This window comes from Nyctereutes procyonoides, unplaced genomic scaffold (genome assembly GCF_905146905.1).
Source record: "Nyctereutes procyonoides isolate TBG_1078 unplaced genomic scaffold, NYPRO_anot_genome, whole genome shotgun sequence".
In the NCBI taxonomy this organism is placed as follows: Eukaryota; Metazoa; Chordata; class Mammalia; order Carnivora; family Canidae; genus Nyctereutes; species Nyctereutes procyonoides.
This window is the reverse complement of record NW_026575132.1, coordinates 33037625-33050406: the sequence shown is the minus strand read 5'-3', so window position 1 is coordinate 33050406 and position 12782 is coordinate 33037625. Positions and strand designations below refer to the sequence as shown.

At 36.7% G+C, this 12782-nt stretch overlaps 1 protein-coding gene across 2 annotated transcripts in view; it reads right to left on the bottom strand.

The window, feature by feature from the left end:
• Positions 1-12782, bottom strand: part of LOC129522749 (mitochondrial import inner membrane translocase subunit Tim23) — a 34554-nt gene that overhangs the window by 16146 nt on the left and 5626 nt on the right. The window lies entirely within an intron of this gene.

Genomic DNA, 12782 nt, shown 5'->3' with positions numbered 1-12782 from the left:
GAAACAGTAAATATGGTATGTGAACTATATATATCAGTAAATATGGCCGTGAAGGCCACCCAAAAATCCTTAGTTGAAAATGCTACTGTAAGAGCACAATGATTGTTCTATAATACAATACACTTTTATAAAGAACACATTCAGTACACATTTGCCAAGCTTTCCATAAAAACTGGTTAAAATAAGCCAGAAGCACACATGGCTGGCAATTTGCTAACTAATAAACATCCCTTCACCAAATATAGAACTTTGGTAAATGCATTCCTGATTAGGAAAACTGTAGCTCTGCATTGGTTCTTGATTTCTAGCTTTTGCATACTTTCTCACCAAAAAGTCACAAATTTACTCAAAGCAAGCACATTTACTCTCATCACTCAGAAATGGTCTATTGGGCAATAATAAGCAAATTCTGAAGAGATCCCATATTATATTATATATAGTTTTGTAAATTTTGGATGCTTCCTAACTTTTTTTTTAAAGATTTATTTTAGAGAGAAAGGAGAAAGTGGGGGGAGGGGCAGAGGGAGGAGAGAGAGAGAAAATCTTCAGGAGACTCCCAGCTGAACACGGAGTTGGTTGATCCCACGAAATCATGACCTGAGCCAAAACCAAGAATCAAAGGACCAAGAATCAAAGGCTCAATGAACTGAGCCACCCAGGCACCCTGCTTCCTGACTTTTAAATTAATGACTTAGTTTTAAATTATGATTCTGGCTTGAGGATTTTAGAAATGTTGTATTTGAATTAATGAGGTGTATAGTTTTTAAAACTAGAAATGGATCACTGACTTCAAAAGGAAATTTATTTCTTTTAAAAAAAGATTTTATTTATTTGAGAGAGAGAGAGAGAGAGAGAGAGAGAGAGAGAACAAGCAAGGGGAGTGAGTGTCAGGGAGAGGGAGAGGGAGAAGCAAGCTCCCCAGAGCAGGAATACCAATGTGGAACTCAATCCCAGAACCTCAGGATCATGACCTAAGCCAAAGGCAGATGCTTAATCAACTGAGCCACCCAGGCCTCACAAATAGGAAATTTTTAAAAATGATTAAGATGAATATTAATAAACACAAGTGCATGTACTTACTCTTTGCTAGGGTCAACCATAATAAAAGCACTACGAGGACTGAAGGCAAATGTACATCAATTGAAAACAATTTCATTAAAAAAAAAAGAAAACAATTTCATGGTTAGCTGTCATTAAGGCTTAATTCTTCATTTATTTATATTTTTTTGGCGTGGGCTTAATCTTAAATGCAATTAAAATGTACCCTCATTTTTAATTTTTTTTTCCTAAGATTTTACTTATGTATTTGAGACAGAGACAGAGGGAGTGACAGCATGAACGGAGAGAGGGAGAAGCAGACCCCCATTGAGCAGGGAGCCTGACAGGGGGCTCAATTCCAAGATCCTGGGACCATGACCTGAGCTGAAGGCAGATGCTTTAACAACTGAGCCACCCAGGTGCCCCTAAAATGTACTGTTTCATATAACAAAAATTTGCAAAGATTTTTGAGGGAGCAGACACTGGCTAAATTAATCCTGGGGAGAAAACCTTCATAACACTATAGCTTTTGGTTTCTAACAAAAATAAGATTAACAGCTTATTAACCAAATCTGAATTCTAAGAAATAAACACTTAGCAAGGTTGATCTTGAAGTATCTTTACACATACATCTAGGGAAGATACACTGTAAAGCTCACGTTAACACTGTACAATGAAAAATTCTTTTGTGCTGACACTGTAGGACACTAGTGTCACTAGAAGATCACCAATACCATTGTTTGCTACTATAGAAGAGAAATGCATCCAAGGATGGGCACCATTGTACTTGATAAAATAGTATGAAGGCTGAAATTATGTTAAATATTTATATTTCAACTGGATGACACTGGATGTTAGAAATATTCAAATTCATACTGTTGTTTATATTGGATGTTCATCTGGCCTAAAAAGTGGAAGATTATTTACTTAATACAATTTTTATATCAGTGAGGATCAAATATGGTGACAACACAAAGCAACAGTAAGAGAAACCAAAGGGGTGTCTGGGCAGTGCAGTTAAACATCTAACTCTTGGTTTTGGCTCAGGTCACGATCTCAAGAGTCCTGAGACAGCCCTGTGTCTGGTTCTGCACTCAGTATGGAGTCTGCTTGAGATTCTCTTTCTCCCTCAGCCCCTCCTGCTTATGCCCTCTGTCTCTCTCTCTCTAAAATAAACAAATCAAGAGAGAGAGAGAAACCACAAATAGTACCTTGGATAAAAGTTGTTGCCAAAAATCAGTACACAGTGAGCTCACAGGTAGTATTTAAGATGTCTTTGCCCTTCAAAAGTACGGAAAATTGTTCCACAAAGTACAACTCTGATTAAGGTAGTCTTTAAATTTAGACTTCCCATGGTTTTTTTAACAATGAGATGAGAAAAACTTTTTATTCATGAGAGACACAGAGAGAGACCTAGGCAGAGGGAGAAGCAGGCTTCATGCAGGGAGCCTGATGCGGGACTCCATCCCGGGACTCCAGGATCACGCCCTGGGCCAAAGGCAGGGACCAAAACAGCTGAGCCATCCAGGGATCCCTTAAAATGTATTTTTAATGGAGCTACAGTACAACCTTTAAGCTTAAGATCAACATTTAAGCAAACATAGTTTCAAATTTTTGAGTAAAATACTAACGAGGTACTTTTGAAATAAATCAATAAACATACAGTGTAGATAACACTGACATTTGACAAACATTTGACAAACATTTCCTGCAAAAACAAGTTTTATACAAGTCCTAAACAACTTGCCTTTATTGAAACACACTCAAGAAATACAGGTAGTCAAATATTGTTAGTGATTCAACTTGAAACAAAAAGTCCTAACCATCACTCTTAAAAAAAAACAAAAAAACAAAAAAACAAAACCCCACTCAATTTACTGATATATAATTCACACATCATATAATTCACCTATTTAAAGTACACAATAGTTTTTAGTATATTCAGAATTCTACAATAAAGACTATAATCAATTTTAGAGCATCTTTATCCCACAAAAAGAACCTGGTCCCTATGAGCAATAGTCAGTTCTCCATTTATCCCCTACCCTTGGCAGCTACTAATCAATATGCTTTCTGTCTCATTCATTTGTCAATTCTGGACATTTCATATAAGTAGAATAATATAATATAGAGTCTTTTATGATTTTGTTTCTTTTATGTAGTAAGTTTACAAGGTTCACCCATGATGCAGCATGTATCATTACTTCATCCTTTTTATTGCTAAATATCTCACTGCACGAGAAGCCACATTTCATTTATTCTTAAGTTGATAAGACATTTGGGTTGTGTCTACTTTTTGGCTCGTTAGAATAAACCTGATATGAACATTCATGTACAATTTGTTTTGTGGACATATGTTTCTAATTCTCTTGGGTATATCTCTGAGTAGAATTACTGGGTCATATGGTAACTCTATTTTTAATATTTTGAGAAACTGTCAGACTATTTCCAAAGCAGCTGTTTCAATTTACATTTCCACCAGCAGTGCATGAAGGTCCAATTTCTGCATGTCCTCACCAAAACCAGTTAGTGCGTGTTTCTGATTATGGCTGTAGCAAGGGTGAAGTGGTATCTCACTTTGATTTTGTAATTTGCATCTCCCTAGTAAGTGATGTTGAATGTCTTTTGTGATTATCGAACATTACTGTATCTTTTTGGAGAGATGTCTATTCAAATCTTTTATCCATTTTTAAATTGAGTTTTAAGAGTTTCCTAAAAAATTAAATATTCTTTTTTTTAAAGATAAGTTTTATTTATTCATGAGACAGAGAAAAAGAGGCAGAGACATAGACAGAGGGAGAAGCAGGCTCCCCATGGGGAAACTGATGTGGGACTCGATCTCAGAATCCTGGGGTCATGTCCTGACCCAAAGGCAGATGATCAACCACGGAGTCACCAAGGTATCCCCAAAATTAAATATTCTTTTTAAAAAGACTATTTATTTATTCATGAGAGACACACACAGAGAGAGAGGCAGGGATACAGGCAGAGGGAGAAGGAGGCTCCATGCAGGGAGCCTGACATGGGACTCGATCCCGAGTCTCCAGGATCAGGCCCTGGGCCAAAGGCGGCGCTAAACCGCTGAGCCACCGGGCTGCCCAAATTAAATATTCTTCAATTTTATTTATTTATTTATTTATTTATTTATTTATTTATTTATTTATTTATTCATTCATTCATTCATTCATTCATTCATTCATTCATTTATTTATTATAGGCACACAGTGAGAGAGAGAGAGGCAGAGACATAGGCAGAGGGAGAAGCAGGCTCCATGACCGGGAGCCCGATGTGGGATTCGATCCGGGGTCTCCAGGATCGCGCCCTGGGCCAAAGGCAGGCGCCAAACCGCTGCACCACCCAGGGATCCCCAAATTAAATATTCTTGATGTAAGTCCTTATCAAATATGATTTATAATTATGTTCTCCCAATTTGTGGACTGTTTTTTCCTTTTCTTGACTTTGTAGTCTGCAGCAGAAAAGTTCTAAGTTTTTATTAAATCCAATTACTAATTATTTTTAATCACTTGTGCTTTTGGTGTCATATCTAAGAAATCAGCACCTAAATTAAAGTCACAAATATTTATACCTATAATTTTTTCTAAGAGTTCACAGTTTTGTAACTCTCATATTTAGGTCTTTGACCCATTCTGAGTTAATATTTGAATATGATATGAGGCAGGGGTCTGAGTTCATTCTTTTGTGTACAGATTCAGTTGTCCCAACACAGTTTGTTGAAAAGACCATTTTCCCCCTACTTAACAGTCTTAGCACTTTCCTTGAAAACGGACTATAAATGTGAGAGCTTATTTCTGGGCCCCTAATTTTATATTGCTGATCAGTGGAGCTATCCTCATACTAGTACAATAATGTCTTAATTTTTGTAGATTATAAGGGAGAAGTGTGGAATTATTTTCAAGATTAGTGGTTATTCTGCATTCCTTGAATTTCCATATGAATTTTAGGGTCAGCCAGTCAATTTCTGGAAAGGAAATTGACTGACTTTTCTAGAAAGTCAGCTGAGATTTCTAAAGGAACTGTGCTGAACCTGCATAGAAATTTGTAGATTATTGTAATTTTAATAATATTCTCTACCCAAAAAATGCAACCTTCTGATTTTTCTATTTAAGTCTTCTTTCAGGTTTTTTCAATGTTTCATATTTTTCAGAGTATAACTTTTGTATTTCCTTGAATTTATTCCTAAATTTTTTATTCTTTTTGATGATGTTGTAAATCAAACTGTTTTTGTACTTTCATTTTTGTAGCATCTATTATTACTGGTTAAAAAATAACTTGAGTATGTACATTGATCTTCTAACTTGAAGCTTTGTTGAAGTTATTATTTCTAATAGTATTTTGTGGTTTTGGTAAAAAATTTTTTCTTTTTTTCCTAAAGATTTATTTATTTGAGAGAGTGCACACATGAGCACATGTGGGAGGAGCAGAGGGAGAGGGATAAGCAGACTCCACACTGATTATGGAGCCTGACACAGGGCTCAACTCAGGACCCTGAAGATCATGACCTGAGACAAAGTCAAGAGTCGGAGGCTTAACTGACTAAGCACACTGAGGATTTTCTATAGATAAGACCATGCCATCTGCAAATATCTATCTAGTTTTACTTCTACTTATCAATCTGAATGCTGCTTCATTTTCTTGCCTAACTGCCCTGGGTAAAAAATACTGAACAGAGGGATCCCTGGGTGGCGCAGCGGTTTGGCGCCTGCCTTTGGCCCAGGGCGCGCGATCCTGGAGACCTGGAATCGAATCCCACATCGGGCTCCCGGTGCATGGAGCCTGCTTCTCCCTCTGCCTGTGTCTCTGCCTCTCTCTCTCTCTCTCTCTGTGTGTGACTATCATAAATAAATTAAAAAAAAAAAAAATCCGGGATCCTGAGTGGCGCAGTGGTTTAGCGCCCGCCTTTGGCCCAGGGCGTGATCCTGGAGATCCAGGATCGAATCCCACGTCAGGCTCCCAGTGCATGGAGCCTGCTTCTCCCTCTGCCTGTGTCTCTGCCTCTTTCTCTCTCTCTGTGTATCATAAATAAAAATTTAAAAATAATTTGTTAAAAAAAAATCCTGTCTTAAAAAAAAAATACTGAACAGAAATGAAGATAGTAGATAAGAGTCTTGTTCCTAATTACTGGTATTCAGTCTTTCATCATTACATTTGATGTTAGCTTTGGTTACTTTACAAATGCCATTTGTCAGTTTGAAGAAGTTTCCCTCTATTCCTAGCTTTTTTTTTTTTTTAAAGATTTTATTTATTTATTCATGAGACATATATATAGAGAGAGGCAGAGACATAGGCAGAGGGAGAAGCAGGCTCCATGTAGGAAGCCTGATGCAGGACTAGATCCTGGGACTCTGGGACCATGCCCTGAGCTGAAGCCAGGCACTAAACTGCTGAGCCACCCAGATATCCGTATTCTTAGCTTAATGAATGTTTTTATCACAAAGGAACACTGAATTTTGTCAGATGTTTTTCTATGTCTACTGAGTTTCTTCTTTTATTCTTTCCTGATATAACTTAGCATGTTGATTTTCAGAGGTTAAATTAATCTTGCATTCCCGAGATATCCAATACTCTTTATAGTGTCTTGATCAGTTTAGTCTAATATCCTGTTGTTGTAAATTGAACTTTAAAAAAACGCTGCAATTTGCAACTTAACCTGTGCTGAATTACCATCTTCTCCAAATAACAAAAAAGAGAGGCTGAAGCAAATGTAAACCTTAAAATATAGGGAGCATCTGGGTGGTATAGTCAGTTAAGCTTCTGACTCTTGGTTTTGTTTTAAGATTTTATTTATTTATTCATGAGAGAGAGAGAGAGAGAGAGGGAGGAAGAGACAGGCAAAGGAAGAAGCAGGCTCCATGCCGGAGCCCGATGCGGGACTCTATCCCGGGACTCCAGGACCGTGCCCTGAGCCAAAGGCAGGCGCTAAACCGCTAAGCCACCCATGGATCCTTGACTCTTGGTTTTGGCATAGGACATGATCTCAGGATCCTGGGATGGAGCCCCTTGTCAGGCTCTGCACTCAGTGAGGAGTCTGAGGTTCTCTCTCCTTCTGCCCCTCTCCCTTATATCTCAAATAAATAAATTCATAATCTAATAGAAAGATTAATAGTTTAATACATTACTATATATTATATATCATAACATATTATTAGCTAATAATATTAATCTATTAGATTAATAATCTAATATACAGTAAAATGAATTCAAGTAGAAATATACATTTTTAAAGGTTATTTATTTATTTATTTACTCATTCATGAGAGACACACAGAGAGAGAGGCAGAAAAACAGGCAGAGGGAGAAGCAGGCTCCATGCAGGGTGCCCGATGAAGGACTCGATCCCAGGGCTCCAGGATCACACCCCGGGCCAAAGGCGGCACTAAACCGAAGAGCCACCCAGCCTGCCCCAACACATGTGTTTTTTAGCGTAAATATCTGGTTCAAGATTTCGTTAAGATTCCCAGATTTTACATTCTCATTTATAGAATTTAATTACTATTTATGTTACTATTTCCCACTTAAATAACTTACCACTAACAATTTTTTACAACTTTCAACTATACACTTCAATATTTTTATTGGGGTGCTTTTTATTAAAAAAAGATTTTATTTATTAGAGACAGGGGGCAGGGCAGAATCACAGGCAGAGGGAGAAGCAGGCTCCATGCAGGGAGCCCGACGTGGAAGGACGTGGAACTCGATCCCGGGACTCCAGGATCATGCCCTGGGCCAAAGGCGGCGCTAAACCACTAAGCCACCAGGGCTGCCCTATTGGTGTGCTTTAAAAATTAGTTCCTGCTGTTTTAAAAAATAAACCTTTAATTTGTGCTCTGATCACAGAGATACAAAGCTATTGTTGCATGTCCCCCAACCCCCTCAGACTTCCAGGGAATTTAAATAAAAGCTACTCCCCTTTTTGTTTCCCTTTCAAGCTCTCTTTTCCCCATGGTTGGGAGCCAGATATTAAAGACTGGACATTCAAAAGCAACTGTGCATAAAGGTAAAATAAGAAAGTAATAATACATGACCTGGAAAAGTGCAGGCTCAGAAAAGAACTAAGAAATACCTAAATTTATACTGTAGGCTGGTCCTTGGCACAAAGACATACCACATTAATAAAAAAATCTCAAAAGAGTAAACAAAAGTAATAATCAAAGAGCACATCCTGGGGAAGGTAGAACATCTTATTTCCAGAAGCACATTATTAGATTCAAATGTCAATTTTCAACAACAAAAACCACCAGGCATACAGAAAAATAGAAAAGTGTGACATCCAAAGGAAAAACAAAAAAATCAACAAAAACGTACCACCTGCATGTCTGGATGGTGGATCTACTAGGCAAAGACTTTAAAACAACTGTCTTAAAGATGGTTGAAGAACTAAAGAAGATATAGAGAATGTCAAAACAATGTATGAATGGAATGGAAAGGAAATATTAATAAAGAAAAAGAAAATCTAAAAAAACAAAAACCAAGCAAACAAACAAACAAACAAACAAAAAAAACAAAAAGAAATTCTGGAGGTGAGAAGTACAGTAACTGAAAGATTCACTAGAGGGATTCATAGGCAGATTTAGGTAGGCAGAAAGAATTACCAAACTTCAAGACAGGACAATATAAACTATTGAGTCTTAGCAACAGGAAGAAAATGATTGAAAAATGGCAAAGAGAACCTAAGGTACTGGTGAAATACCACAAACTTGAGTAACACAGACTGTGAGAGTCCCAGAAGGAGGAGAGAATGTTTGAAGAAATAGTGGCTGAAAACTTCCGGAATTTGATGAAAGAGATGAATATGAACATCCAAGAAGTTCAATGAACATTCAAGATAAAATCAGATACTCACATTGAGACACATTCAAAGTAAAAATTTAAAAGCCTAAGAAAAAGAAAGAATCTTGAAAGCAGCAAGAAAGAAGCAATTTGTCACATATAAGAGATCCTCAATAAGACTATCAGATTTCTTGAGAGAGACAGTTTGGAGGCCACAAGGCAAGGCGCCAATACATTTAAAATGCTAAAAGAAAAAAACCTGTCAACCAAGAATGCTATATCCACCAAAACTGCCCTTCAAAAGTGAAGGAAATATTCAGACATTAGCAGATGCTGAGGAAGTTTGACTACTAGACCTGTCCTGCAAGATATGATCACAATTCAGACCCTTATGGAGAGAGAAAGATTTCAATAAAGGCAAATACATGGGCAATTATAAAAAGAGCATTATTGTAACTTTGGTTTCAAACTCTACATTTTCTTTTCCACAAAATTTTGGATATTAAAATATATAAAAGAATCATTAGGGAAAACCTGGGTGGCTCAGTGGCTGAGCATCTGCCTTTGGCTCAGGCATACTGGGGTCCTAGGACTGAGTTCCACATTGGGCTCCCTACAGGGAGCCTTTTTCTCTCTCTGCGTATCTCTCTGTGTCTCTCATGAAAGGACAAATAAAATCTTAAGAAAAAAAAATGAATAGTTTATGTGTTGGGGCACACAATATATAAAGATGTAAATCTATGACATTAACAACTGAGAGAAGGGGTACACACTTGTTATAGAAGTAGTGTTTTTGTATGTTATTAAAGCTAAACTAGTAAAAATTCAAATTTAAGATTAGATCAAATTAGATTTAATTAGATTTTAAATTAGATTTAAAATTTCAGGATATCAAGTGTAATCCCTTTGGTAACTACAAAGAATATAGCTATAGAATATATACAAAAGGAAGTTAAGAAATTTAAACATTGCACTGGAAAAAAAAAATCAAGCAAACACAAAAGATAGTAATGCAAGAAATTTGGGACAAAAAAGCTAGAAAACAAACAGCAAAATGATAGAAATCCTTCCTTATAGACAATCACTTGAAATATAAATTGATCAAACTCTGTAACTAAAGATATAAGACTGGCACAATAGATAAAAATATCAGGATCCAACTACACTGAGGTTTACTTTAATCCCAAAGATACAAAAAGATTCAAAGTGAAATGATAGCAAAAGATATTTCATGCAAATAATAACCAAAGACAGTAGCGTGGCCATACTAATATCAGAAAATATAGATTTTAAATCAATAAGTCACAAAAGACAGAGAATATTAATAAAAGGTTTAATACAACAGAAAGATTCAATCATAAACATTTACATACCTAGTAATAGATCATTAATATATATTAAGTATAAAATAGAATTAAATTAGAAATTGAAATTTCTACAGTAAGAATTAGAAACTTCAATACTCTCTTCTCAATAATGAGTAACTATCATAACCAGACCAAAGATAATAAAAATGAGGACTTAACACGATAAAAAAAAGAACAGATCTAAGAGACATATACAAGACACTCTACCTAACAATAATAGGATAGACCTTATTCTCAAATTCATGTGGGACGTTTTCCAGGACAGATTATATGTTAAGACACAAATTAAGTCTCAATACATTTTAAAAGATACCATACAAAGTATCTTCTCCAACCACAACAGTATGAGTTAGAAATCAGTAATAGAAATAAAATGAGGGATCCCTGGGTGGCGCAGCGGTTTGGCACCTGCCTTTGGCCCAGGGCGCGATCCTGGAGACCCGGGATTGAATCCCATGTCGGGCTCCCTGCATAGAGCCTGCTTCTCCCTCTGCCTATGTCTCTGCCTCTCTCTCTCTCTGTGTGTGTGTAACTATCATGAATAAATAAATAAAATCTTTAAAAAAAAAAAAGAAATAAAATGAAAAATTCACAAATTCATGGAAATGAAATACAACTATATACCACTAAAAGATCAAAGAAATCATAAGAGATATTAGAAAATAATTGTGAATAAAAAAGAAAATACATCAAAACTTATAAGATCCAGTCAAAGCAGTGCTAAGGGGAAAATTCAGAGCTATAAATGCTTATTAAAAAAAAAAAATCAGAGAGGGACGCTTGGGTAGCTCAGTGGTTTAGCGTCTGCCTTCAGCTTAGGTCATGATCCCAGGTCCTGGGATTGAGTGCTGCATCGGGCACCCCGCAGGGAGCCTGCTTCTCCCTCTATCTGTGTCTCTGCCTCTCTCCTGTGTCTTTTATGAATAAATAAATAAAATCTTAAAAAAAAATCAGAGATCTCAAATAAACCACCTAACTTTAAAAAAAAAAAAAACACCTAACTCTGCAACATAAGGAACTAGAAAAAGTGGAAACTAAACCTAAAGCTAGCAGAAGGACATAATAAAGATGAGAGAAGATAAAAATAAAAAAGTAAACAGTAGAGAAAAAAAAAATCAATGAACCCAAAAGTTGGTTCTTTGAAAAGAAACAAAATTGAAAAACCTTTAGCTAAATGAAGAAAAAAAAAAACCTCAAAATATTAACATCAGACATGAAAGTCACTATTGATTCTATAGAATTAAAAATACCATGAAAGACTGCATGCTAACAAATTAGATAACCTTGATGAAATACATAAATTCCTAGAGATACAAAACTCACCAAGACACAAAATATCCAAATACACCTATAACTAACTAGTAAAAAGACTGAAATCGGGAATAAAAACTGTCACAACAGAGGCACTTGGGTCCAACTTTTGATTTTGGCTCATCATGACTTTAGGGTTGAGATTAAATCCCACATAGACTCTGTGCGGGGTTTGGAGCCTGCTTTAGATTTTCTCTCCTTTCCCTCTGCCCCACCTCCACCCTGTGTTCTCTCTCTCTCTCAAAAAAGAAACAAAGAAAAGCCCTGGACCTAATGACTTCACTAGTGAAGTCTACCAGACATTGACAAAACACTAATTCTTTTTAAACTTTTCCAAAAATTAAAGTGGAGGCAATACTTTGTTTAAGGCCAGCATTACTCTTACACCAAAGCCAGACAAGGACACTACAAGAAAACTACAGACCAATATCTCCTATCAACACTGATACAAAATTCTCAATAAAATACTAGGAAACCAAATTCAGTAGCATACTAAAAGGATTACAAACTATGACCATGCGGGATTTATTCAAGTTATGCAGGATGGTCCAATACATGAAAACTGATCAACATAATACACCACTCTGAAAGAAGGAAAAAAAAAAAAAAAGCACATGATCACTCAACTACTGCACAAAAAAAAAAAAAAGCATCTAACAAAATCCAACACACTTTTATGACTAAAAAAATTCAACAAACTAGGACTAGGAAGAAAACTACTGCAACATAATAAAAGCCATATAAGGAAAGCCCAGAATGAACATCTTATTCCAAGGTAAAAGATAAAAACTTTCCCTCCAAGATCAGGAAAAGGCAAGGACAACCATTTCTGTCTCTTGTGTTCGAGATAGTACAAGCCTCCCCTGATTATCTATGAGTAGAGCATTCCCATGAAACCTTCTGTAAGTCAAAATGGTATAATGTGAAGAAGCAATTCTCATCAACTTACATGGAAAAATGGAGTATTCCCAGACCCAAAAGATAACCTCTCAGGCTTTTCTCATACTTTAGGACACAGCCTGCTATCAGATGCACAAAGATAAAGCACAGACGCTTCCATAGTTCAAAGCTGCGATCTCTTAATGCTGAAATGCTGAGTGTAGACCCCCAGGAAGGAGCTTGAAAGGTGCCATTAGAAGAGTTCACTGCAGGGATCCCTGGGTGGCACAGCGGTTTGGTGCCTGCCTTTGGCCCAGGGTGCGATCCTGGAGACCCGGGATCGAATCCCACATCAGGCTTCCGGTGCATGGAGCCTGCTTCTCCCTCTGCCTGTGTCT